Source organism: Anabrus simplex, chromosome 2 (genome assembly GCF_040414725.1).
Source record: "Anabrus simplex isolate iqAnaSimp1 chromosome 2, ASM4041472v1, whole genome shotgun sequence".
In the NCBI taxonomy this organism is placed as follows: domain Eukaryota; kingdom Metazoa; phylum Arthropoda; class Insecta; order Orthoptera; family Tettigoniidae; genus Anabrus; species Anabrus simplex.
In genome coordinates this window covers 349,339,890-349,365,681 of record NC_090266.1, presented here as the reverse complement: position 1 = coordinate 349,365,681, position 25,792 = coordinate 349,339,890, and positions in this window count along the sequence as shown.

Sequence of the window (25,792 nt, the reverse complement as noted above, 5' to 3'; positions counted from 1 at the left end):
AAAACCAGTGTTTTGAAATTGTATAATATAGCGTTGAAATGGTGCAAAAATTGTATAATGTGTATCATTCTGTACGTAATAATAAAGTGCAGCAAAAGTAATAATAATAAATTAACGTTGATAATTAACATATCAGTGTACTACAGAACTACGTAGCGGTACGTCAATCTAGATAGACAAGCGTCATGCACTGAGGGGTACAGGTAAGCTCTAAGCAATATTTAAAATTACTATTTAGCGTTTTAAGGCATAAAAACCGATGTTTTGTTTAATGCGGAAACTTATTTAATTCAGTACGGTATAAAGTTAGTCCCTCGTGATTCTGCTCTGAGCAAGTTTTACTGTACATCCTTGTTCCAGGAACATACACGTATTCAGTATATTTCGATTCAGGAAAGTTTAAAAGAGTAATGAAATTACTTGGGATTTTTTACCACTTTGCAGGTCCTGGTACACTGTAATCACATGCAGTACTGCATCTTCCTAATCATCTATTTTCATAAGATCACTAATTTCTCACCCATAGAAATATTTACCGTTCATTTATTCAGCTAGCTGTTCTCCCCTCCTTCTATAAACTTCATCATTACTATTGAGGGCAATCCAGTGCGAGTTAGTTTTCCAAATATTTTCCGAGGAGTTACTTGCCTGTGAGAAGAATGCGATTCTCCATCACTTCTGAAAGTCCAAATTTTGTCATCACATTCCTCGTAGAACTGGAAAACGTATCTGTAAAGTATCTTGCTAGTATTGATTAAACCGCGCCGTATGGAGATTAACTCTCGCAGTTCAGAGGCCAAGTGGGTGAACTGCGTAGCTGCCTGAACACAAAGGAGAGTAATTACTTAGAGTGTGTCTGAGATGCCCACCGTAAGTAAATGTTAAAGTAAGCGGGTCTGTCTGTACAATTTGGAGATCACGAACTAGGAAGTGACTAATGTAACCTATATCATAAAATCACCGTTTATAGATTGGAAATTCGGTACTGTTGGGGTAAATATTTCTCACAAAATAATATATTCGACCTGTGCTACCGATGCACAGAGAGAACACTTTCATCACCTAAGCCCCATGCACGCTATCTCATTGCGAGCTCAACCATGCCAAGCACAATTCTAACGATAATAGCGAGCTATCTTAACTTTCGCTACGTTGAAATTCCTTTTTTCCATGACTTTGCATTACATAATAATTAAAACTGAATATTTATTCGGTGGAATAACCAACAATTGACTTTCCTCTTCAGGGAGAAAATCGTTCCACAACGTTATAAAACAAATTGTAATTTTATGAACTTTAGCAATGTTGTTAGAATTGTAACCGTCCAGGCTTCTCCAGCCAGACTAATTTAATATACTATCATTTTACGCGATATCATTTGATATCAAGTTTATCCGCCATCGGCAATTATTCGTAATAACATATTTATTCTACGTCAATCATTTGTAAAAGGGCAATCATATTATATAATTATAACATCATTTATTATTTAAATTATTATATGAGGTAGGATTGGAACACATTATGTACTGTAAATATGGTCAATATGTTGAGACATAGTTGTTGTCATTTCATCTCATATTTGTGTATACGGAAAAGGTTATTCTTATAGCGGGGGAAAATTACATGAGTCATTGGGTTAAACTCATGAGCCAAGGCAGTAAACAGCGACCCGCGCGCGAGGCTTGCAGACTACATCATCGCCACGCCTACTGGACTTGTCAAGAAGAAAGAAGAGAGGGAGATGATAATGCGATCTACGAATCAGATGCTTCGTTATATAGAGAATTGATATTGAGCTATTATCAAGAGTGGAGAGAGCCCGGTGATATATTATGTAGTGCGGAGCAACCCTCGAGATACAATACGGAGTTACGGACTTACGGAGTCACGGATACTCGCTCACATCGCTACTTCTACTGTGAACATCTACTTTGAACGACGTTATTGATTTTGAGACAGTGTGTGGTCTCTCCGAGACATAGTTATTTTTGTGCAGTGTGTTGTCGCTTCAACACTTTACTTAGCTGCGGTTATGTTATCGGATCTGCGTGAGACGAAACAAGCTTACGGCTTGTGTTATATTCAGTAAATCTTCTGGACGAAGAACTATGTTTAGTTCAAGTCCATGGAATTTGGTACAAGTCTGTACCGTATAAATAGTATAGCTCAGTTGGATTGAGATTTCTACTAACATGGAAAAATTCATATCTCTGAATTTTCTCCTCATACGATCAACGCTGATCAGTTTTTACAAGTATAGGGCCAATGTCTAATTTAAAGACTAGGCAATTAGAGAGTGTTAGTCCAGATAGCCCGTACCACATCAGAGAAGGAAGGATGTCCATGGAGCCAATTCTACATCGAGAAGAAGAGAACGAGTAACCATGGAAACCAGGTGACTTCAACGGAAACTGCAATTGGTGAGCTTCAATTAGATAAAGCAAGCAATTAGTAATTTCAGTAACGTAAATTCTAAATCCCTCCACGCTTTAAGGAACTTTTCCGATTCATCTCATTTTTTGTATAATAAAGTCATTTGTATTTTATATTGCGTGAATTTTTTTTTCTCAAACGATACTTAATGGTTAATTATTTAAAATCCTACCCCTGTGATTTAAGTATAAGTGTCTATGCTAGTAAATATAAATTTTGCTTTACAGCTTTGTTTAAAACTGTAACGCTGGCGCCCATACATCACATAGAGAAATGGGAATCCATGGAATGTTAATTGTTTCTATTTGCATGGCAATTTGCGGGCAAGCCACATATAGTTTATTTGATATTCATGTGTCCCAAGGTATTAACTTTCGTCTCCTCTAGTGAGAAGCTTAGGGTCGAACAGTTACAGAATTATGAAGGAGAATTATAATCACCGGGATTTCACGAATTGGAAATAAGATAAAGTGGGACCATCACCTTAAGAATGACAGCAGGGAACTTTGAATCTAGTGATCTCCCGACATAACTTTATGGCTGCATCAAGAAATACAATTTTCAAACAAAGTGTAATTATAATATTGTTGCTACTTGATTTACAGCCCAAGATCAACATGTTGATCAGCCCAATATGCTTAATGCATAAAATTATGATTCTTAGTCCCTTGCTGTCTTTCCAGCTGTAATGGGTGTATGTATTAATACATGAAGATAGCTCCAAATTAAGGTAGGAAGTCGGGAATGAACTATGCCATTCCTTCGAAGATAGAAATTGGAATATCGGGTGTAAGTCAATCATAGGATTGGTCACTGATTTTAACGTTAGAGTTTGAACATGCTAGGTCAACAGCGTGCCACTCATGAATGTCTGTAATTATTTTTCATTTGCTCTTTGCTTTACGCCGGTCCCGTGGTGTAGGGGAAGCGTGCCTGCCTCTTGCCCGGAGGCCCGGGCTCGATTCCCGGTCAGGTCAGTGATTTTTACCTTGACCTGAGGGCTGGTTCAAGGTCCATTCAGCCTACGTGATTAGAATTGAGGAGCTATCTGACGGTGAGATGGAGGCCCCGGTCTAGAAAGCCAAGAATAACGGCCGAGTGTATTGGTCGTGCTGACCACACGATACCTCTTAATTTGCAGGCCTTCGGGCTGAGCAGTGGTCGCTTGGTAGACAAAGGCCCTTCAAGGGCTGGAGTGCCACGGGGTTCGGTTTGGTTTATTTGCTTTACGTCGCATCGACACAGATAGGTCTTAAGGCGACGAGTGTCTCTAATATATATTACATGACAAATCAATGGACGCTTTAATAAATGTCTTTTACCTTAGATACTAAATAATGTTTGTAATTTCAGTGGCAGTAAAGATAAAAATAAATTATTTGAACAACATTACAGTTGACGAAAGAAACACGTATTGATGATTTAACACAGTTATATACATGATATTCTGCTCCGATAAGCCGGATGACAATAATTTATTAGGCTCATCTTTAGAAGATACTACACTAAAGTGCATTGTTCTATCTGAAGGTAGCTAAGACGTAGGAGGAGGCATTAAATATGAGATTAATTTGTCAATTGATTTCAGCGATTTTGAATCACTGCAGGGACTGTAACGACGAGTTTCCCCATTTGAATTTGAAATGCTATGGATGTCACTGAATAATGTAAAAGAAGAGTTCCTTTCTCTAACAGAAACATAGGAATTTCAAATGGGAGACGGTAGCACGAGTTTGTGCCTCATTATCATTACTCTACTGCACGGACCAAAACTTTAGCTAGAGCAGTATCGATAAGGATTTAGCTGTCATTTGTTGTAATGCGTTCGAAGTGACTTTATAATTATTTTTCTGACAATGTAGAAAAAAGGATTAGGGGGAGGTCTTGTCAAAGTTATGCTAAATGCAAAATACTGCAATAACGTAGAAATAATTGCTTTAAGAAAGGAAGGATTAATGAAAGCACTAATGACTCCGAGTGGAATAATAGTGTGTGTTAGCAGGTCAGTCACAAGATCATCTAGGAACATGCAACGTATCCTTTGGTTTCGTGGTGTCAACAAAAGACTGTATCCACGTACGAAGTGTAATGGTTAGCACTGAAAGCTGGTGTTCTCAGAGACCTGTGTTCTGTTCCCGTACTGCCATAGTTTTAAGGAGGGTTAGAATGTAGCTGAGAACATACATACAGTTCACCTTAATATATGATGTACAATAAAGATGGACTGCAATTCTCGAGGAATATGACGACACTAGTGTACAATTTAACTGGAGATAGTAATTAGGATGGTGTTAATTAATATTCTGCTTCATGTTTTCAATGTACCTATATTGTAACTGCCGGTGTGTTTCTCTAAGTGATCGGTTGAATGTATTCTACTGCAGCATTCTTGATTGGACTTGTTACTTCATAAATACTGCCTACAGAGGAAGTAAGAATAAATAATAATAATAATAATAATAATAATAATAATAATAATAATAATAATAATAATAATTGTTACCGTGGTTTCGTGGTTCCTAGAGAGGTGAAAGGTGTGGGCTTGAATGGGCCTAACTACGATATCAAATTTTAATTTAAAACTTTAAATACAAGTTATCAGTGTTACAGTGTATCATGTACAATGACAATTTTGATATAAAAATAGAAAAACCCCAGAATAGGGAATTTAACAGTTTTGGGCTTCAAGCCCCTAATTTTCAACTTTACAACCTAGCAAATATTGTGTTATTTAGACAAAGACAGAAATATCCCAATTCCAGAGCACTTTCCTCCAACCGTTACAAATTTACGGCCTTCCAAAGGCAATAATAGTGTCACAAAAAAACCAGAAATAGTTTACAAGCTCTCCGAATTCAACAAAGGAGAGTGGCTCCCGATTCCTTACAACCTACTCAAGGCAACATTACGCAAAACCTTACTATCTCCGGCCTCTCTAGGCACAACCTACAACTTAAAATTTTGTACACAGGGGTATATATTACCCAAACTACTGGGCCTTCGTCGAAAGAAGAACAGGTTATGTTACTGGTCCAAACACAAAATGTGTGGAGGCATACACTTGCGCTCATAGAAAATAAAGTACCGGGCGAGTTGGCCGTGCGCGTAGAGGCGAGCGGCTGTGAGCTAGCATCCGGGAGATAGTAGGTTCAAATCCCACTATCGGCAGCCCTGAAAATGGGTTTCCATGGTTTCCCATTTTCACACCAGGCAAATGCTGGGGCTGTACCTTAATTAAGGCCACGGACGCTTACTTCCAACTCCTAGGCCTTTCCTATCCCATCGTCGCCATAAGACCTATCTGTGTCGGTGCGACGTAAAGCCCCTAGCAAAAAAAAAGAAAAGAAAGTAAAAAAACTAATTGGGCTCGCGGTCCAATGATACAGAAGCTAATCCCAAGCTACTGAAGTGACTAGAATGAAAGGTTAATTTAATGCATTACAGGAAAAGAAGCAGTTACAAAATCGCAGTCACCTCAAGATAAATTGAAGGGGAACTCGAGAGGGTAATGCACTCTCTATCCCCGATGTACGGTTTAAGACTTTATGAAATTTTACACGAAAAGGAAGGAGTTTACACTTTAGAAATCAAACGGTTACATAGTTAAAATTTGGAAACCTTCCCATCAGATACGTTTGCGGAGACAGCTACGAAAATATAAAACTGGTGGCCATTACCTGGACTGCTGTTCTGCCTGCTGAAGAATGAGACGCCCCGCCTCCTGTCTTAACACACACTCAGTAATTCGACGATCAATAAGACCAGATAGCTTGAAAAAGCCGCAGCTTATATACCCAAGGGGATGATTCGAGAAGGTTCTGGACTAAATCCGGACACAACCTCTCATTTTTATTGGATAGTTTAAAAGTAACAAGAAGCCTATTATTGGCTGAAAAATAATTACAGAAAATTTCCCATTGGTCAAAGTCAAAGGTGGCAGGACGAGACGGAAGTGTTGCAAACCTTGAAATAACAAAGTAAATCAAAGTTAATTTAGTTGAGAAAGCATGAGAACACAAAACTTCTTCAAATCACTAGTTCTTTCACCGTACACCAGAATGCATGACCACAGTTTTTTGTAAGGACATCTATGGAGAAAGTTAGAACTTCTTGCTGTATACCAAAACAAAATAAATAAATCCACTCATTTTAGGAAACCGTAAAATAACACAATAGGCCTACTCTGTTATTTATTTTCATTACTTGTGTCGAGTAAACAGCGAATGTGTCATCAGAGATCTTTAACGTGATAACATAGTGCGATAAATAGTAGAATGGTATTCTCCCCACTCTGAAAAAATCCAAATAGTCCTACATTGTTTGAATCCAATATCATAAGATATGGAGGCAGGTATGCTGTTCATGTGATGTGATAAACGCTGTTAAGACATTGCTACTGAAGGCACTTTAAAATAAGGTAGTGCTGCATGGTCTGTAATGATGAAATGAAATGGCGTATGGCTTTTAGTGCTGGGAGTGTCCGAGGACAATTTCGGCTGGCCAGGTGCAGGTCTTTTGATTTGACTCCCGTAGGTGACCTGCGCGTCATGATGAGAATGGGCCCCGTGCCAGTGAAATTAACCAATTAAGGTTAAATTTCCCGACCCTGCCTGGAATCGAACCCGGGACCCATGTGATCAAAGGCCAGTACGCTAACCATTTAGCCATGGAGCCGGACGTCTGTAATAATGAAGGGGTCTCTCTGGACAATAATAATTAACGTTAACCCGACTCAACATCCTATCGCTACTCATCTGCATTTAGGGCTGCCGCTCAGGTGGCAGGTTCCCCATCACTTGCTTACCTACCTTTACCTTAAATAATTACAAATAATTAGGAAATGTATCGAATGTATCCGAAGCCTCCGTGGCTCAGGCGGCAGCGCGCCGGCCTCTTACCACTGGATACCTTGGTTCAAATCCCGGTCACTCCGTGTGAGATTTGTGCTGGACAAAGCGGAGGTGGGACAGGTTTTCCTTCGGGTACTCCGGTTTTTCCTGTCATCTTTCATTCCACCAACACTCTCCATTAACATTTCATTTCATCTCTCAGTCATTTATCATTACCCCAGAGGAGTAGGACAGGCTTCGGCAGCCGGCACATTTCCTATCCTCGCCGCTAGATGGGGGCTTCATTCATTCATTCCATTCCTGACCCGGTCGAATGACTGGAAACGGGCTCTGGATTTTCATTTCATCGAACATCTGCATTGGCAAATTATTGCAATCCCTAACTCTCTTTCTAATAAACGAATATTTACCCCATTTTAACCTCTTGAAACAGAATCCTCCACGGTGCGTAGAGTTAATCAGTTCTTTTTCCGAGTTGAACCGTGTTGTTGTTTTCTGTACATTACGTACAGTTTGCCGACGTCTAGATTACATTGCAGTATTCTTTGTCAAGGCGACTGAAATACCCCTACCCGATCTGAGGTAACAAATATCCCAGACATCAATCACACAACGAGAGTGGTTGCTGAACTTGGACTAATTTATCCTACTCTCTCCGGCTGAATTTACAATCTAGCTGGAATATGAATTTAGAATAAGGATACAAAATCGGCAATTCTAGGATGCCTATCATACACAGATTGAGAGATACAGACCACAATACAAAGCACGCAGGACGAAGCACAAATTACGTAACTGCGCGGGCAAGTCCCACCACCTGGCTGTGACACACAACATGCCAGAATTCTCACGAGAGAACCTCGGAACTTACGTCAGCCAGAGAGGGTGGGATATATAAGGACAATGTCAGTAGCCACTCTAGTGTGATTGCTGCCTAGGAGTCTGATTACCTTGGATCTAGTAGGGGTACTTCAGTGGCTTTGACAAAGAATACTGCAATATATTCGAAACTTCGGCAAATGTACGGAATGTACCGTACAGAAAACAACAACACGGTCCAACCCGGAAGAAGAACTAAGTAAAACTCTTAAATTCCAGCTATATAATCATATTGCTATATTTCCTACTTTTAAAAATACCACTCAAACTTATTCGACTACAGTGGCATTCGACGGCGAGAGCTAGAAGCATACCGCTTAGACGAGCAACTGGTTTCCTTACTCTCAAGTCTTCACAGCAAAAATTTTGCGACTTTTTCCTAACACTGGTCTATAGCCGGAAATCACCCAGAACAAATTGAGCAGCTATCCTTTGGATGATTTTGCAGTTCTCGAATTAAGTAATCCTATTGAGGGTCCCATTCACTGGAATCGTACTCAAATTTTAGGATTACCAGTGACTTATATGCCTTCTATTTTTATATCCTTAATGCAATGCGAAAAACCCAGTAACCACATGGAAAGATCTCTAAACTTATTTTACAACCTCGTTTATGTTATTACATAAATAAAGATAGTAGTATAAGTTACGGGTTCTGGCGCCTCCTCCTCAACAGGCCCTCCTCAGAGGCCTCCTGCACCCGCGGGAAATGTGAATTCTGGCGGGAGATTTGAATTTTGGCGCGAGATTCGAATTTGTAAACAAAGCCGCGTGCTTTTTGACAGCTGTCATCCGCAATTTTTAAAAACAACGCATCGCTAACCTCAGTGCTGCCATCATGACGGGGCTAAACCTCTGTGCTGTCATCTATACGGCACTAAACCTCGCGGGCACGAAATTTGAATCATAGCGCAAGATTTGAATTTGTAAACAAAGCCACGTGCTTTTTGCAAGGCCACGTGCTTTTTTGACAGCAGTCGTCCGCCATCTTGCATCGCTAACCTCAGTGCTGCTAACTTGACGAGGCTAAAGCTTGTAGTTTCTAACTTAGGCACGTGGTAGCGGGCAATTTAAAAAATTCTACATGCTTTACAAAGCAACGTGTTCTTTTTGACAGCTGCCATCCGCCATCTTGCATCGCAAACCTCAGTGCTGCCCTCTTTAGCTACTACCTTTGAAATGTGGTGGTGGGTAATTTGAAATCCACGTGCTTTATTGACAGCTGACATCCGCCATCTTTAATCAAGGGAGCATCGTGCTGCAATATTTACGGCACTAAACCTTACGAGCGGGAAATTTGAAAAATTCCACGTGCTTTCTTGACAGATGTCATCCGCCATCTTTAATCATCAGAGCACCATGCTGCTATCTATTCGGCTACATGTGGTAGCGGGCAATTTGAAAAATTCCGTCAGCTGTCATCCGCCATCTTTAATTAACAGAACATCGTGCTGCTATCTTTATCTTAGAAGCGGGCAATTTAAAAAAATCGACGTGCAGCTGCGACTATCTTTAATCAACAAAGCATCGTGCTGCTATCTTTAGCTACTACCTTTGAAATGCGGTGGCGGGTATTTTGAAAATTTCCGTCAGCTATCATCATTAAACAGTAAAACTTTAGTGCATTTGCGAACCTAACCTCTCATCTACCATCTTGAAGGAGACTATCCTTAGTTTACGACAAGATGCCCTCCCCGACGGTAATTACACATGATAGCCCTTAGAGGCTACCACACAAGATTACGGCGGCTGTTATAGCCTCCTCCTCTACCTCCTCCACCTCCTCCTCTGTCAAGGCATAACATTATCGCGCATGCTTCGCCAAGGCATGAGTGCGCAGCGATAACATCATTGTGCATGTTTAGACTTGCGGATTACAAAAGAAGAGATTGAAACATAACAAGACTAAAATCAAACACTGTACTCGATGTTGTTAATTTCAACATGTGATTAGAACATTGATTGATGTGTTGAGAACACTAAATAAGTGATCAAGACTAGAATCGAACATTGTACTCAATACAACATGTGTTTAGAACATGTCAAGGAATAATTTTCAACTTATATGTACCACTGCGGTTTATGTGAAGGCCATCTGAGCGCAGATCCCTATCTCCTACCGACCCATTATGATCTAGAAATCTGACTCGCAGTTTCCCACATACCCACTCCGTAGTCTCATTTAATTCCTATATCTCCTTCCAGTCTGAATCCCTCCTACCCCTGACTGACCCTCTACTCATGCCCCACCAAGCTGGATTATACCCTAGTAGAGACTTTACCGGTAAACAGTTGAATCTTAAAGGTAACTTAATAGCCAGGCTGTCGAACGCACAAGTTCAATATAAATATAACTCTATAACATAGGTACCAGTTAAAAGCGCATTGTAAAAATAGACACAATTGAACAAATTATATTTTCCGTTCTTAAAAGATCATCATCAAATTCTGTCAAGTCACACTCTATATTTGGAAATATTTATTTTTATTTCGGTCTAAACACCTACGGATTTGAAATTTTGAACTTAATTTTATGATGTCCTGCCTTGTTTCCACTCCAGCTTTAATTGTGAGCGGATTAGAAACTCGTTGTTGACTTCCAGAGATCTGCATTGAGCCGAGTACGGCTCGTAGGTTGTACCGAGTTCAGCAATAACCTTCCATTCCGATCACAGCCCCGACTCTACGTAACCGCAAAAACTGTCCGATGTCGTCTTTCATATGCTCCCTACTCCGGACGGCTGAACTCCAGCTTTCAGCGGTAGTGGTCCTCAGGGCCCGGATGCACTGCTTCAGCCTGCCTCGCCACCTTCCTGCAGGCTGCACAATTTATAAGATAAGGTGCACCGGTGTTCCGGTGTCTTCTTCCTTGTCGGTGTTCGGTGGTAAAGTTGTACTATTGCAGGCGCTGTATAGAAAAAAACTCTCTGCTTCTCCAAGTTACGGAAGCTCAGAATCCAGATCAGGGTAGTCTTGCCGGTGTGCAGATGGAATGACTACCCCATGCAGATACATGTAGGAATTCAGAGAGACAACAGTTCCTAACGCGTCACGCAATTATTTCGCTTGGCTTTCGAGAGCGTTTTACTGTAGTAGGCGACCACTTTATCCTGGCCGTTCTGCACCTCAGACAGCACCTCGCTATTGGACAGTGTCCACGGTGAACATTTCTCAAGCCTTGGGGTACCTTCAGGGTTACAAATGCATCCTCCACATTTAAGGGTCATTGGGACACACTATTACCCTCGATGAGCCACGTAGGTCACTTCAAGATGCCAGCGCAGCCGGCCATGAACCTGCGATAGTTTGTGCAAATGCCAAAGAAGCTCCTTTTCCTCTGGCAGCGGCCAGTCCCTGACGGCTTCTACATTATCGGGATCCGAGGCTACTCCTTCCGACGACGCAGTGTGGCCCAGGTACACCACCTCCATCTGGAGCAGCTGACACATTCTAGGAATCAGCTTCAGGTGAGCCTCTCGAATTCTTCGGAACATTCTCCGGAGGTTTTTGATGTGTTCCCCGAAATTGCTTTCCACTACGATGACTACGACGACGACGACGACGTAGTCCGTGTACACGAGGAATGCGTCGTGAGTTATCCCTCTCAGAACAGACTCTAATAGGCACTAGAAGGTCTCCGGCACATTGCAGAGGCCGAAGGGTATTACGGTGAAATTGAACGGTCCTTGGTCGGAAGAGAGCGTCATCTTCTCCTTGTCTTCCGAAGGGAGCGCCACTTTCCGTTATCCGGAGTTCAGGTCCAAGGTCTAAATCCATTGCGCTTCAGACAACGTGTCCAGGATGTCGTCTATCCGGGGTAACGGGAAGCAGTCCTAATTCATGGCGTCGTTCAGCTTACGGTGGTCGACGCTGAAATGAAGATTAAAGTTCTTCTTCTTCTCCTTCACCAGGACCACTGTTTATGATGAAGATCTGTTCGAATCCTCGTTGACTCCCCCCGTGCCTCTTATCGTCCAGCATCCGTTCAATTTTCGCCTTCTCCACCAGGAATAATCTGCTGGGTGTTTGCCATATTGGGGGCGTGGTATCGCCAGAGTTGATGTAATGGTACACCCTGTCCTTTCCCCCGTTGTGGCCTCTTGTAGCAGGTAAGATGTCCCGAAATACGTGGCTTAATTCCTTAATTTCCCTGAGCTTTTCCGCCTACAGATGCTTCCAGGTGTCGGAAGTAATCTTCCGGAGCTTATCTGATCTTTCGTTTTCTTCAAGGGTCTGTGTGTATTCGCCGTCTACCGGCACGACGCACATGACTGGCTTACACATTCCAAGTTCTGTCCCGCTGGGTAACCACTGATCCCACGACGTCAAATTCAGTATTCGTACAGGCACAGAGATTCATGTTGGAACGAGTGTCCTGGCCAGTTATAGTCCTTGCTCGGTGCTCAACTGTCCGCGTTCCACGAGCACGCTGCCTCTTTGTGCTTGTCCTGCTAGTCATACCATCACCATCACCTCAGCATTGGCGGTTATCACCTCTTCCTTGGGAATCATCAATCTCGTAGTCGGTGTTGCGTTCCTGGGCGCGGCAGCATTATCTCATGCCTGCAGAGCAACAATATACCTGTCGTAGCACGTCCACAGCCGCCTCTTATACCCATAGCAATTCAGGACCCAGGATGATCTCCTGCTTGAAGGCACGAAGATAGTCCAGACTCGTAGGCGTGATTTTCCCAGTTTCAGGTTGAATGACTCCTCCATCAAGACAGGAATGGAGTCTCCCAAGGCTGTGTGCAGCAAGTAGGAGTGATTGGGCTCCCTAACAGCATGTCCGTTGGCGATGTCCGACTGGCGATGGTTAATGCCAGGCCTGAGTCTATTGTGACATGGCAAGGACTGTCCCTGACGATCAAGCTGTTTTCGTTCCGCTCGGTGACCGCATATAACGTGAAGCGCGGGTATGGAAGTGACGGCCCTGACGACCCCTCCCTTTTGGCCCTTATTTGTGCTTCTGATTGGGACCGCCCCTTACCTGGAAGTTCTCCCGTATGCGGACACGTTCGCCGCAGTTCCAGCAGGTGATCTCGCTGGGGTACTGTCGACTCGGTGATGGCGTGCATCGCTGCCCTATTATGGGATGGGTCTTCGATGAGTCTTCGCTCTCCGAGGCTTTATTCTAAGGGACGGTGCAGGGTTCCCTTCACCGCCTCCATTCTCACGGCTATCGTCAGGGATCCCTGCTGTTATGCTCCCCGCTAAGCACCAGCCTCTGACGTATATCGGCTATTTGGAGCCCTTAAAATGAAATTATAGGGCTACCTACTATATCTCTGCAACGAGTTCCTTCAGCGTCTCATTGAACGCTGGATCCACTTCCTTAGCTGGACTCGGTAGGCGACTGCCAGTTGGTGGTCACCGTAGCGCCCGTCGAGTGCACCCAAAATTCTCTCATAGGTGGCATTCGGTTGGAGGCTGTGTAATACCTCCGCTACTTGTCCATGTAACCTCCGACGTCCAACGGTTGTGCCTGCAGACGGTCTCGAATTAGGCCTGGAACATCCTCCAAGAAGTGGTCCCGCCCTAGCCTGGGAGGCTTAGCACGTGCCTCAATGGTCAACACTCTTCCACGCAGTTAAATCCTTTCTTCCCTCAGGTCTCGAACCCAGATTCTACAACCAGGGGTATTGCTTCAAATTGCTTTTCAACCAGTTCGCTGACGTCCTGCATTTCAATATTTAGCTCTACTTTAGGGGTACTTCTTGTTCTAATTTAAAATGTCCATCTTTCACTTCAATTAAGTTTTATTTTGCTTCACCTATACAGTGGTCCTGGTTGGAAGTGAGTACTGTTTTACGTTGACCCTGATTAATTATGAGTTCACTGTTAGGTTTAGTACTAGGTACAACCTGGATGTTTTGAGCCTTCATTTCACTACTTACTACAAGTTTCTACAACTACGACGTACGCTACCAGTCAGTCTACACTGTCTGACACATGTTGTAATGTGTTAGCGGGTAGCGGGTAAAAACAATACACGACTAGTAGCGTTCATTCTATGATTTATTAACTAAAACTAGCAGAAATTGTCAACATGTCTGATTGAGTAAAGTGGTGCAATTGAGCTCCGAATTCTATGTTATTTTGAATGATCTGAGGACGTGGATGTGCATAAGAACGAGAAGCGGTATTTGACATCATTCTGTATAGTAATATTTTTAACCACGTAAAACCAGTTATATCAGTGCATCAACATGGTTTCATGCAAAAAAGAATCCACAGTAACTAATCTGTGCAACTTTGTGCAATTTGTGTCCAAGAATTTGACAATCACTCACAACAGAATATTATTTAAATTAACTTTCAAAAGGCGTTTGATAAAATTGATCATGTTTGTTTGATTCGAAAACTGTCGACTTACGAGTTTTCTGCACCTGTTCTGTTTTACTAGCTTCCTACATGAAACGTGGAAACCAGTTTGTAAGATTAAAAATTAGTTTCTTACAATTTCATTGTAAATTCTGGCGTTACCTCTAGTTTCGAATTTGGGATCCAATTGTTTCTGATTTATTAATATTGATTCGGTATTCTATTTGATTTTCAAAAATATTTCTCTTTGCTGATGACATAAAAATACATTGATCAATGTTTGTATTCATGACTGTATGAATCTTCAAAATGATTTCTACGCTTTTATGAAATCGAGTGACACTTATAAATTACCTTTAAATATAAACAAATTTAAGAAAGTCACGTTTTCACAAAGAAAAGAAGTAATAACTTTTCTATATTTAATTAAAGAACCTGAATTATTAGAAATATATTAAGTAATTATTTGTGGTGTTAGTATCTAATTATTTAAGTTTTGCATCCCAAATACAGTAGATAACATCGTCAACAGCGCATACAGGGTTCCTGGATTTCTAATTAGAAACTCATGGTAATTTCAGTGAAAAGTATTTTTAATATAATGCACCAGTATGTTGTACTTTGAAATTTGCATCCATTATATCGTGTAAAAGACTCCAGAATGTCCTTAGAACATATGTATTTCAGTCAAAGTTCAGAGAATCCCCAATATGTATCCCATTCCAAGCTCGTTGTAATATTCAACTGTGGGGGGGGGGATTATAGAAGAGATTGTCATATGGTGCTATTCCTTTATAAACAATTAATAACAAACTAGATGGTAAGGATTTTTGTAGTAAACTTCCAGAAAAGCCGCAGGACTATATTTTTTAGCATGAGCAAACACAGTGACAACCCAAAACTCTCCTCTTTATCAATCCTGTACACTGTATGATGAATTGCATTCTCTTAGTACTGAAATATTTCAAAATACACTGGATGAATTTAATGCAGCTTGTAGAATATTAATAAGTATTTTGAATTAGTTACAGGCCCATAGATATCATGTTGCCAGTTTACTTTTTCTTTATTTTCCTATTTTCTCATAGAACTTTAAGTTTCATTCAGTTATTTCATTATTATAATGCCTGGTATTAACTTAAAGTATGTCTTTCACTCCTATGTAACAGTTTGTATGCTTTACTTTGAGTAATTAATGATTTACTAAACGTTATTACCAACTTACTCTACTTCTTTAATATTAAATCCCAATACGTGTGTCATTTATGTTTCTAAAATACAGTTGCTTTTCTCCAAAATTAACATGCTTTCCTTTTTGTTTTGTTTTGGATTTTCCTTAAATTTTCAATATTGAATCTGTTTGTATTAATTGTATATTGCATGTATTAGTGAATGAGTGAATTATGTAATTGGAGTTACCGCCTGTATATTCACATTAATTATTGCTATATAATTAGTCACACAGTGGCTTTTGTTCGTGTGCTCTCTGTGGGTCCTCACAATTAATTCACGCTAGTATTTCACTCTGACACCTATGACGTAAAACATTTATACTAGACACATTCCTGTAACTGTCACTAGGACCTTAGGGCAGTTCACGATTGAAATTCACTAAACAACTTAGAGACTGAACAGTCCACAATTTATGCTCGGGCAACACGGTGACACAAGCCTGTACGCGGTACAGAGTTTACACACACACACAGACAGACAGACAGACAGACAGACAGCAGCCTTCTACCGTTGACCCTCGTCACTCAGCTGCACTGTTCCCTCAGAACCTACGCAGCGCCCCGTCACTGATCCAGTATTCACAGCAATCCACACACCTCAAAGCTTTGTCCTGAGGTACACTCCACTAAACCAGTATTGTTTGGTGAATGAGCTCATTGAATCACTGGGACTAGTTCGGGATGCCTTTTCAAGATTCTTCGGACAAGGGGAAGTCCTAGAATTTCTTGGGAAATCAAAGGCTCTGCTTACACCTTCTTTTCGTTTCTGGGGTCGGCAGGAAGGACTGAAAGGAGGTCACGGAATAGTAGCCAGGGCATCTGGCCTTGAGCTTCGGGCTCACCTATGACTACTTGTAACTGAAGCGGGTGGCACGGGTCCTTCTAGGCGACGTCACTCCCGATAGGAAGCCAAATTGGATCCCTGCCCATTATGCCTTTAGGCACAAAATGGCTAACTCGCCACAATATGTAACATTGAATGTTGCACAATGGAAAATTTGAATTATTTACGTATTTATGAGTGGCCTTGTTTGCTTTGTAGAGTCATGTTCATCATCCAAAGTATATTTAGTAATTGATATTTAATTTGACTAACCATCCTTCCTACCTTAGCTATTTAAATTTCAGTCAAAGGTACTAGACTGTTAGGAATCCGGTATTTGGATTTGAAGAAAGCGTGAATAGCCTCTGTTATTGTATGTACTCTGTTGATGGCCACGATCGGAGACAGAATTTGATTTTATGTTACCCAGTGAAAACCTGTTGCCATTTTATCAATAATTAAACCAGAGATGTACATGTATCTGCTGCAATACGTAATGGATCGCTCAAAGCAGATCCACTCAGAGTCATTTTAAAGTTGTCCTTACATATCTTAGCGAATATTGAACTCGAAATTCAAACCTGTTAGACAATGAGAGATCACTTTCCTTTGCGGCAGTAAACAAATCACATTTTCACGTGCTATATTCTTATTTCTGTCACTCATGCCACTCATTGCTGGAATAATTATGCTCTAAAGTGGTTCTATTTGAAGTCGACAATTTCATATGTGTAGAAGTTCGATATATTTCATTCGAATCTGCTAACTTTTCGCACGTGAACGGCTTTGGCAAAGTGAACTCAAGAGAAGCGTACTGTACTTTGGCTCACAGGGCACCGGGTTCGAATCATGGTTGGTCCGTGGATTTTAATCGGGTAATTGTTCTAGCTCGGGGGCTGGGTGTTTATGCTCATCTTAATAAACATCTTCATATACATACAACACATCGCACTACAAAGCACCACAATATTGTTAATACATCCCTTTACCTAGGATTAGAGTTAGGAGAGACATCCAGCCGTAAAACTGCCCCAAATCATTACAAAGTACCAACCCGAGGTAACTGCAAAAGGCCCAGAAAACTAAGAAAGACGTATGCATACACACTTGCACACGCGAATCTGGTATTGATTGTGCTGCTATGGCAAAGTATCCATGACACTCTTGATGGAAGTGTACATCGGTAGTTGAGAGTACATATGTGTAAGTTGCTTTTTACTTTGGTTGTTGAGGAAATACAGCTGTTACAATGGTACATTCTCCCCAGTTGACTTGAGTTCGACTCTCTTGTCCACGGTGAATTTGACACTGATTTGAAAACCTGCGAAAAGGTGTATTCCGTAGTGTGAGGTCAACTGACAAGGGACGTAGATTCAAAATTCACTCTCGGTCACTTTAGAAGTGTCATTTCTCAGTAACACTGCACGAGTATTGGAATGGTACTTAATTTTGCTGATCTACGATCACTTCTTCCCCAATCTTGGTCCCACTCATACACACACACACACAGCCTTCATTCAAACCAAGCCCAAAAGACTGCTGAGAGCAATTCACGAATCAACCAAGATGAATAACTCTTACAATAGAGACCGAAGGGTCACCATGTGTTATGGAACTCACTTACCATTATTTCCCTTCCACTTACTGTGTTATTAGTTATTACGGTGCAATAATTTAGACATCCATCTTGAAATCAGCTTAATACACATTTCAGTTGATATTCAACAAACCAATCGTAATAACAATAATGGTGTGTGGCCCCCGCAGAGGCCTTGTGCAGGACATCCCAGTAGACGCCCTATAGGTGACTTGCGTGTCTGTGTAGATGGGGTCCAAACTGAGGTGAATTCTAATTACAAAGACGGCACAAACACACCCCCGCCGAGTCTGAAGAATTAACCAATGAAAATTAAAATACCCGATCCGCCCGAAAATCGAAACCGAAGCCCATTGAACCAAACGCCAGCATACTAACAATTTAGCCATGAAAACGGAAAAGAAAGAACCATGAAAATTCTCCGTGAACTGTTAAGGTGATATTAAATAATCTACACATCAGACTGATACCATTCCAAAATATTGCTCCAGCCATCAGAATCACGGGTTAAAAAACAAAGAATGTTTTTATATCGATGGCTTACTTCTAAAACATCGTATCTCCCAATGCTCTTCCTATCCATTAACTTTCTTAAGACCGGACACGCTTCCCAACCACATATGGATGTATAGTCCATCAGAACAATTTTCGTTGTGTTCATTTTCCTATGCTGAAGTGTAAAGGAAATGAACATTAAATACGTACATCAAACTATAGAAGTGCATAAATTTGCCATGCAAACAACATCCCTACAATACGGTATGTTAAGGTCCATTTTCGTTTACACGGTGGAATAGGAAAATTAACACAAAACAAATATAATGGGTTGGAAGAGGATTGTGACATACGAGGTTTTAGATGTAAGCTAGCGATATGTAGATAATTCAATACCTTACAGTCCAACAGAACATTATTGGTCCATAGAGTGATCAGATACGCCTTACTCCGGCGAACGCGCTATTCTTCCTATGAGTGAGCTCCACTCTCCTTCACAGCACGCGGGAAGGGAATTGTGCGGTATGCCATCGCATGTTTTGTTCCTTGACCCCAGCCCTTGTTTCTTTGTGCGCCCGCATCCATACTAGCTAACCCTGTGTATGTGTCCTTATATGGCTCTTGCATTTTTAACGCCACAGCACGTCTTTATGTACTATTCATATGTGCTAACTCAGTCAGCTCGTGAAGATCGGAGACGGTTTCGAAAAATATTCTGTGTGATAGACGTTCTAAATCGTAAAAGAGGCTGTAGTCTTTATAATTAATTTCAGTAAAATGGAAGTATCCAGCCTAAGGAACCAATAAATGCAGCGTATAATTCTCACAGAAAGAAGATGAGATAGGTCATCGTTTGTAAAATACTTGTACAAAAATCACTCGTTCTTCTTTCGCGAGTGGAAAGTTCATATGGGTCTGTGCAAACGTCTATTAAATTATTTCACTTAAAGCCGTGTAAAGTAACTGTGGCACCTGCTCTTCAACCACATGGAGCAAGGTTTGCGAGTAGAGTCTGGAAACTGCATACAATGGACTAATAGATCCATTTTTATCCTTCTCGGACGTTGACTGTTTCCACCTGAGTGTTTATGTCTGTACACAAAACAGTATTGTCGCTGGAGTACTGTTAAACCTGTCTTTGTTCATGAAGTGCCCCACCATGACATGTATGGTGTGCCATAAGTGTTGCAGGAATCAAAGGACCAATTACTTTTAAGAAAGCGGTCGATTCTGTTACTTATATGAATACCATATTAACCACCTTTGTAAGATACTTTATCGATAGTGACCGTAATTTAGAATTTTTAAACAGGATTCACAACCCGATACAAACTATGAATGATACCATGGGAAAAAATCCCAAAAGTGTTTCCAAAAGTCAATGTTATTAGTAGGGACTTTTGGTCCCATGCCAACGGCCGTAGCCGTGTTGAAACACCGGATCCCGTGAGATCTCCGAAGTTAAGCAACATTGGGCGTGGTCAGGAGTTGGATGGGTTGCCACGCGCTGTTGGTGGGGGGTAAGGGAATGGAGGAGCGGAAAGGAACTGGCCACCCTACCGCACGTAAACTCCGGCTCAGGAACACCTCTGCGGAGGTTCGGACCTGCCTTCGGGCAGAATAACCCTTACCTTACGTTTGGCCCCTCGGTCCCTCCAATTATCCACATGCGGTTATTATCTCTGAGGTAAATTAAAAACGTCGTGTAAAATACGAACCCACACCTCTTACAAGAACGGAAACATAATAATATGCGTCTGGAAATTGCCTGAAATCCTTAACATAAACTACAGTGAGTGATGAATAATTTCCTCTAATGTGCCTAAAAGGTTTGGGAATGAAAGTGGGGGTGGGGGAGGTACGTAATGAACTTCTTAAAATTGTTTGTATTACTGTTGTATTTTTCAACTTCCGGCTACTGACCTTGACCTGCAGGTGTCAAGCTAGCGCTCGCCTGCCCATAGTAAAAGAACTGCGCGCCGGAGTAAATCATACATGACCACCCTGTATGTACTTCAATTTTGTCTTGAATTTCGTTTTTCACATGTCGTAATCAAAATGAAATTCCTTAGTATTATTTTTTCTGTAGTTCTGGAAACAGTCAAACAATTATTGTTCATCACATGAATGCCAACAACCTACAAACATAGTAAGTTGATTGATGAAATAAGTTTTCAGATAATGTATATTATTCTAATGAAGATTAAAGTTGTTGGAAGTGACCATCAAAACAGTCTGCATTATTTTAACAAACGATTTTGATATCTTCGATTGTAATCCCCGAAAATAAAATTGTTATGAAAATTAAAATCAGCCTTGGTGTGAATACCTTGAATACAGTGAATTGTAATATTATGCAGCCAATTTTAAGTTAGAGCCAACTTCATGACCACTAGGCCCACTATTAATGTCTTTAGGGGTAGGACGATCGAAATTCCGCCATCGGTCATGCAAAGACAAGATAGGGACTTTCCAGGTATAGGTAAGAATATCGTTGGCTTACTTCTGAAACCTCGTATGTCACAATCTTCTTCCTACCCATTATATTCCTTAAGATTGGTCACACCTCCCAGCCACATATTTATATGCAGTCCATCAGAACGATTTTCGTTGTGTTCAATTTCCTATGCTGACGTACAAATGAAAATGGACCTTAACATACCGTATTGTAGAAATGTTGTTTGCATAGCGAATTTACGCACTCCTGCAGTTTAATGTATTTAATGTTCATTTTCCTTTACACATTAGCACAGGAAAATGAACACAACGAAAATTGTTCTGATGGACTATACATCCATATGTGGCTGGGAGGGGTGACCAGTCTTAAGGAATATAATGGGCAGGAAGAGCATTGGGAGATACGTGGTTTTAGAAAAATGAAATGTCGTATGGCTTTTAGTGCCGGGATATCCCAGGACGGGTTCGGATCGCCAGGTGCAGGTCTTTCTATTTGACTCCCGTAGGTGACCTGCGCGTCGTGATGAGGATCAAATGATGATGAAGACAACACATACACCCAGCCCCCGTGCCATTGGAATTAACCAATTAAGGTTAAAATCCCCGACCCGGCCGGGAATCGAACCCGGGACCCTCTGAACCGAAGGCCATTACGCTGACCGTTCAGCCAACGAGTCGGACGTGGTTTTAGTAGTAATCCATCGATAACTTTCTGGAAGAAAAAAAAGAATATAAAAGTGCACTAGGCTTTGTCGAAGAAATGTAAAGTTAACCCCAACATTTCCGAAAGCTACGTGGCAGTTAAACTGTATTTACTATTTAGTCGCTCCACTAAGCTTGAAACTATAAATCTTGGGAACTCTGACGTAATGCTGGAAGAAATTCATGTCGACTGTGTTTTCGCAGTCCTGTTCATTGTGTATCTACACTCTCAGTGGAACACTGCTCCACCGCACCTGTTGCATTACAGATTCTCCAGCATAAGATAAAAACGTTGCTCCCTGACAGTAACTGGAAGTGGAAAATATCGTAGATAATATTGCCTGAATGGAGCGGCTTTGTACTCTCAAACTCTGAACTGCAACATTATTAAAGGTGAAAAGAATTGCATAATTGTATAAAAGCAGAGTGAAACTGTTGGAAGTAAATATATTAAGATAAACATCCATACATAGCTCACAGAGTACTGTACAATACAAGAACATATCATTGGCTTACTTTTGAAACCTCGTATGTCACAATGCTCTTCCTTCCCATTATATTCCTTAAGCCTGGTCACGCATCCCAGATGCATATTTATGTGCAGTCCATCAAACCAATTTTCGTTGTGTTCATTTTCCTGTGATTGTGTGTAAAGGAAAATGGACCTTAACATACCGTATTGTAGGGATGTTTTTTGCATGGCGAATTTACGCACGGCAACAGTTTGATGTATTTAAGATTCATTTTACTTTATACATTAACATAGGAAAATGAACACAACGATACTTGTTATGATGGACTTTACATCCATATGTGGCTGGAATTCGTGATCAGTCTTAAGGGAGGTAATGCATAGGAAGTGCACTGGGAGATACGAGGTTTTAGATGTAAGCCATCGATATCATAAGAACTTACGAAAGAGACCTCCAACGAATATGGTTCACTGGTAATTCCCTCGGTGTGTGAGGGGGGGGGGAGGGATCCACATACCTTGACGAAGGAACAACAGCTGAAACTTGGTAACGAAATGCATGTTGTACGATATGATCAACTTTAACTTACAAATTTCCATCCTGTTCCCCTTCTTGCAGTATGGAGCTCCCTGAACAACTTCTGTGAGTAAATTTTGCTCCTATTTTTTCCGATCTTCAACTGACGTTTCTTCACACATCATATTTTCGGTACTAAATCCTCATTTTCTCAGTAAGTTTTAATACCAGAGGTATAATTCCTTCATGAAGTTTGTGATGCGTGAAACATTATTTCAGAGCCTGGAATTGTTATTTCCATTTTAAACCCATGCAATGTCAACTGTTTTAAGTTTAATAAATAAAAAATAAGTAATTCCAAATAAAAAAAGCAAGCGAGGAAGCTTGTAGATTTAAGTGACAGTTGATATCGTGATCATAGCCATGGATCCCCTTGTTTTACTTCGATTTCCAACCTCGGTAGCGTGACATTTCATTTCAAATATCCCATATGTATTGGCCGGGATTTGGACCGCGGCCATTTTCGTGAGATGTCACTCAGCTATCATGGCCTAACTCAAGAAGTAAGTCAGTGTTTTTATTATCCTTGTTTGAAATAAATGACATACCCTCTTCAGACCCGGAGCCTATGTTTATGGACAGAATATAAATTATTTCTGGAGTTCCAATAAATTCACTGCCATAAAATTTGGCATTCGTTAACTTCTATACAACAAATTTGGCAAACAAACTGCATGTATAAATGCAAATATCAGCGTAACACATCTGTTTAAGTCAAATAGAGAAATATCTTCTATCATTCACCAAACACGTAAGCCAGTCGCTTAGCGAAATGTTCAAACGAGAAATGCATTTGTTTACTACAAAAAACAGTCTCCCTAGGATGGAGCCATCATCTACACCCATAAAGTCCATGAAATGTTAAGGAAATCTGTCAACTCAGTTCTTGGTTTTGTGCTATGATCTTTAATAAGCAAGTTGATGGTTCACAAGCCGAAAATCGCTCACGTTACCATGGTAATTTTCTCTTCCCAGGAAGGGCAGTATAACCATACGGTAATATTTTGTGATTTACAGCCTCCCCGATATTCATGAAAAATATGTTTACAATTAACTGTAGAGGACATTACGCTGTCGCTTTCTCAGCCCCGATCAAATGCCACCAAATAGTCTACAGGATGCTGATGGTCGGTTAGGTCAGAAAGAAAAGCTTTGAGAAGGCACTGTAAGTGAAACTGTTTGATACCTCGAACTGTCAAAGACAAACATTATTTTTTGCCCACGTTTGAACACTGGGTCTGATGAGGATGTATCCCTAAACCTGGTAGAGAATAACACAGTAGCTCAAATTACATTGAAGGAATCGACATGATTTCCCTGAACAAAGGACTCTGATAGAGGCCTATCTTCTGAATTGTTCTATAAATTTAATGAAAACCAGCATACATAGTATAGTAAAATGTAAAGCATACTTCAGGAAAGTAACCAAAACGTCTGCACATAGTAAATCCTTTGAAGAAATTGATGTATTTAGACAGTAACACTCCCCCTTCGTCTAGAAATCAAAATAGAAAATTTACTGCTCGGGTGTTTTAAGAAAACTCAGTAATTCTAATATACTTTGTTACATATCTTATGAATAATATACACACTCAAAGTGATTATGATACGTTAACAAAAGTACAATTAAGAACAGAAAATAATTTATGCATTTACTGCCACAGTATTCGTAAGGTATTCATATTCTGCATCACGTGGATGACGGAGATTTTGCAGAAAATTGGTCCCTTTGAATTTTATAAACTCACAGTATGAGAATGCAAATAACATGAGCCTTACGTAGAATATTATTATAAATACACATCAACGTTAAGCATGACCTTAGTGTTGGCACTTTATCTGATGGTGTCATTCTACTTAGAAACTGAAATATTGCTATGTGCATTTCCAACGTGATGTGATAACAAATTCCGAAAGTACAAGATTTAGATAGTAATATAGGCACAATGGTTGGTATTTAAGGAGGAATTCATTTTAATTATGCGATTTAACATTTTGTCTTCCATCCAGGTTGATTCTGAACGCATACTGGTTAAAACTGCCGTTTTGAGTACTGCATTTACCGTAAACAATCTAATATTGACAAATAATTAATATCCAGAATGTATGTTTAAAGCATGTAGAGAAGTCTCTTCTATCGCGCATCAGACTCGTAAGCAAGTTGCTTACCGATGTGTGCAAGAAACCTCATCATGTTGAGTTCTCGATTCATCAGAATGGATTTAGTTCGTTTATTCTATTCGGCTGAAGTATTTTTAAATTGAACTATGAAAAACTAAAGTAAACTATGTGCCCAGTTTGGAAAATAATGAGTTAAGGGTACAACAAGGCCATAGTAAATGTGATTCACAGAATGTCAAACTAAATGGGCAATACTTCGATAGATTCTAGTCTCGTTGGCAAATTTCATTTTAGCTGGGCCTAAGTTGGTCCAGATTTTAATAAACAGAGGAAACGAATGCGCAAAACATATGACTCGAAATAAAGTGTTTTCCGGTTGTTTTACTCAAACAGAAACTTCGTTTATAGCAGCCCGTGAGATTTTGTCATTTTCTGAAATGGTTGAAGACCATTCTTCAAACTGCTGTTAATAATGAATTTTAAGAGTTCCTATTGGTGTATGAAGAAATAGAGGAAGATTTTCATGTTGTTGAGGCCCTATTTTATGACGTTCATGACCAGAACAATGTATTAGCTTGAGATTACAGCTGATGGTAGTAATTATGTTCGTTTTTCCTCAAATAATTTACAGATATGGATATATACCTGGTGGCCCTCCAGGCCCGTCCTTTCTACGTGTAAGTGTCTTGCATGCATAAATGCATATTGTGAAACGAATAGCAGTCAATTTACCGCACACCTTCCCTACTAGGGTGCATTTATAAATACGCCAAAGATGCAGAAAAGAAAGTTTGTTAATTTATACACGTACGTGCATTCCACTCCAA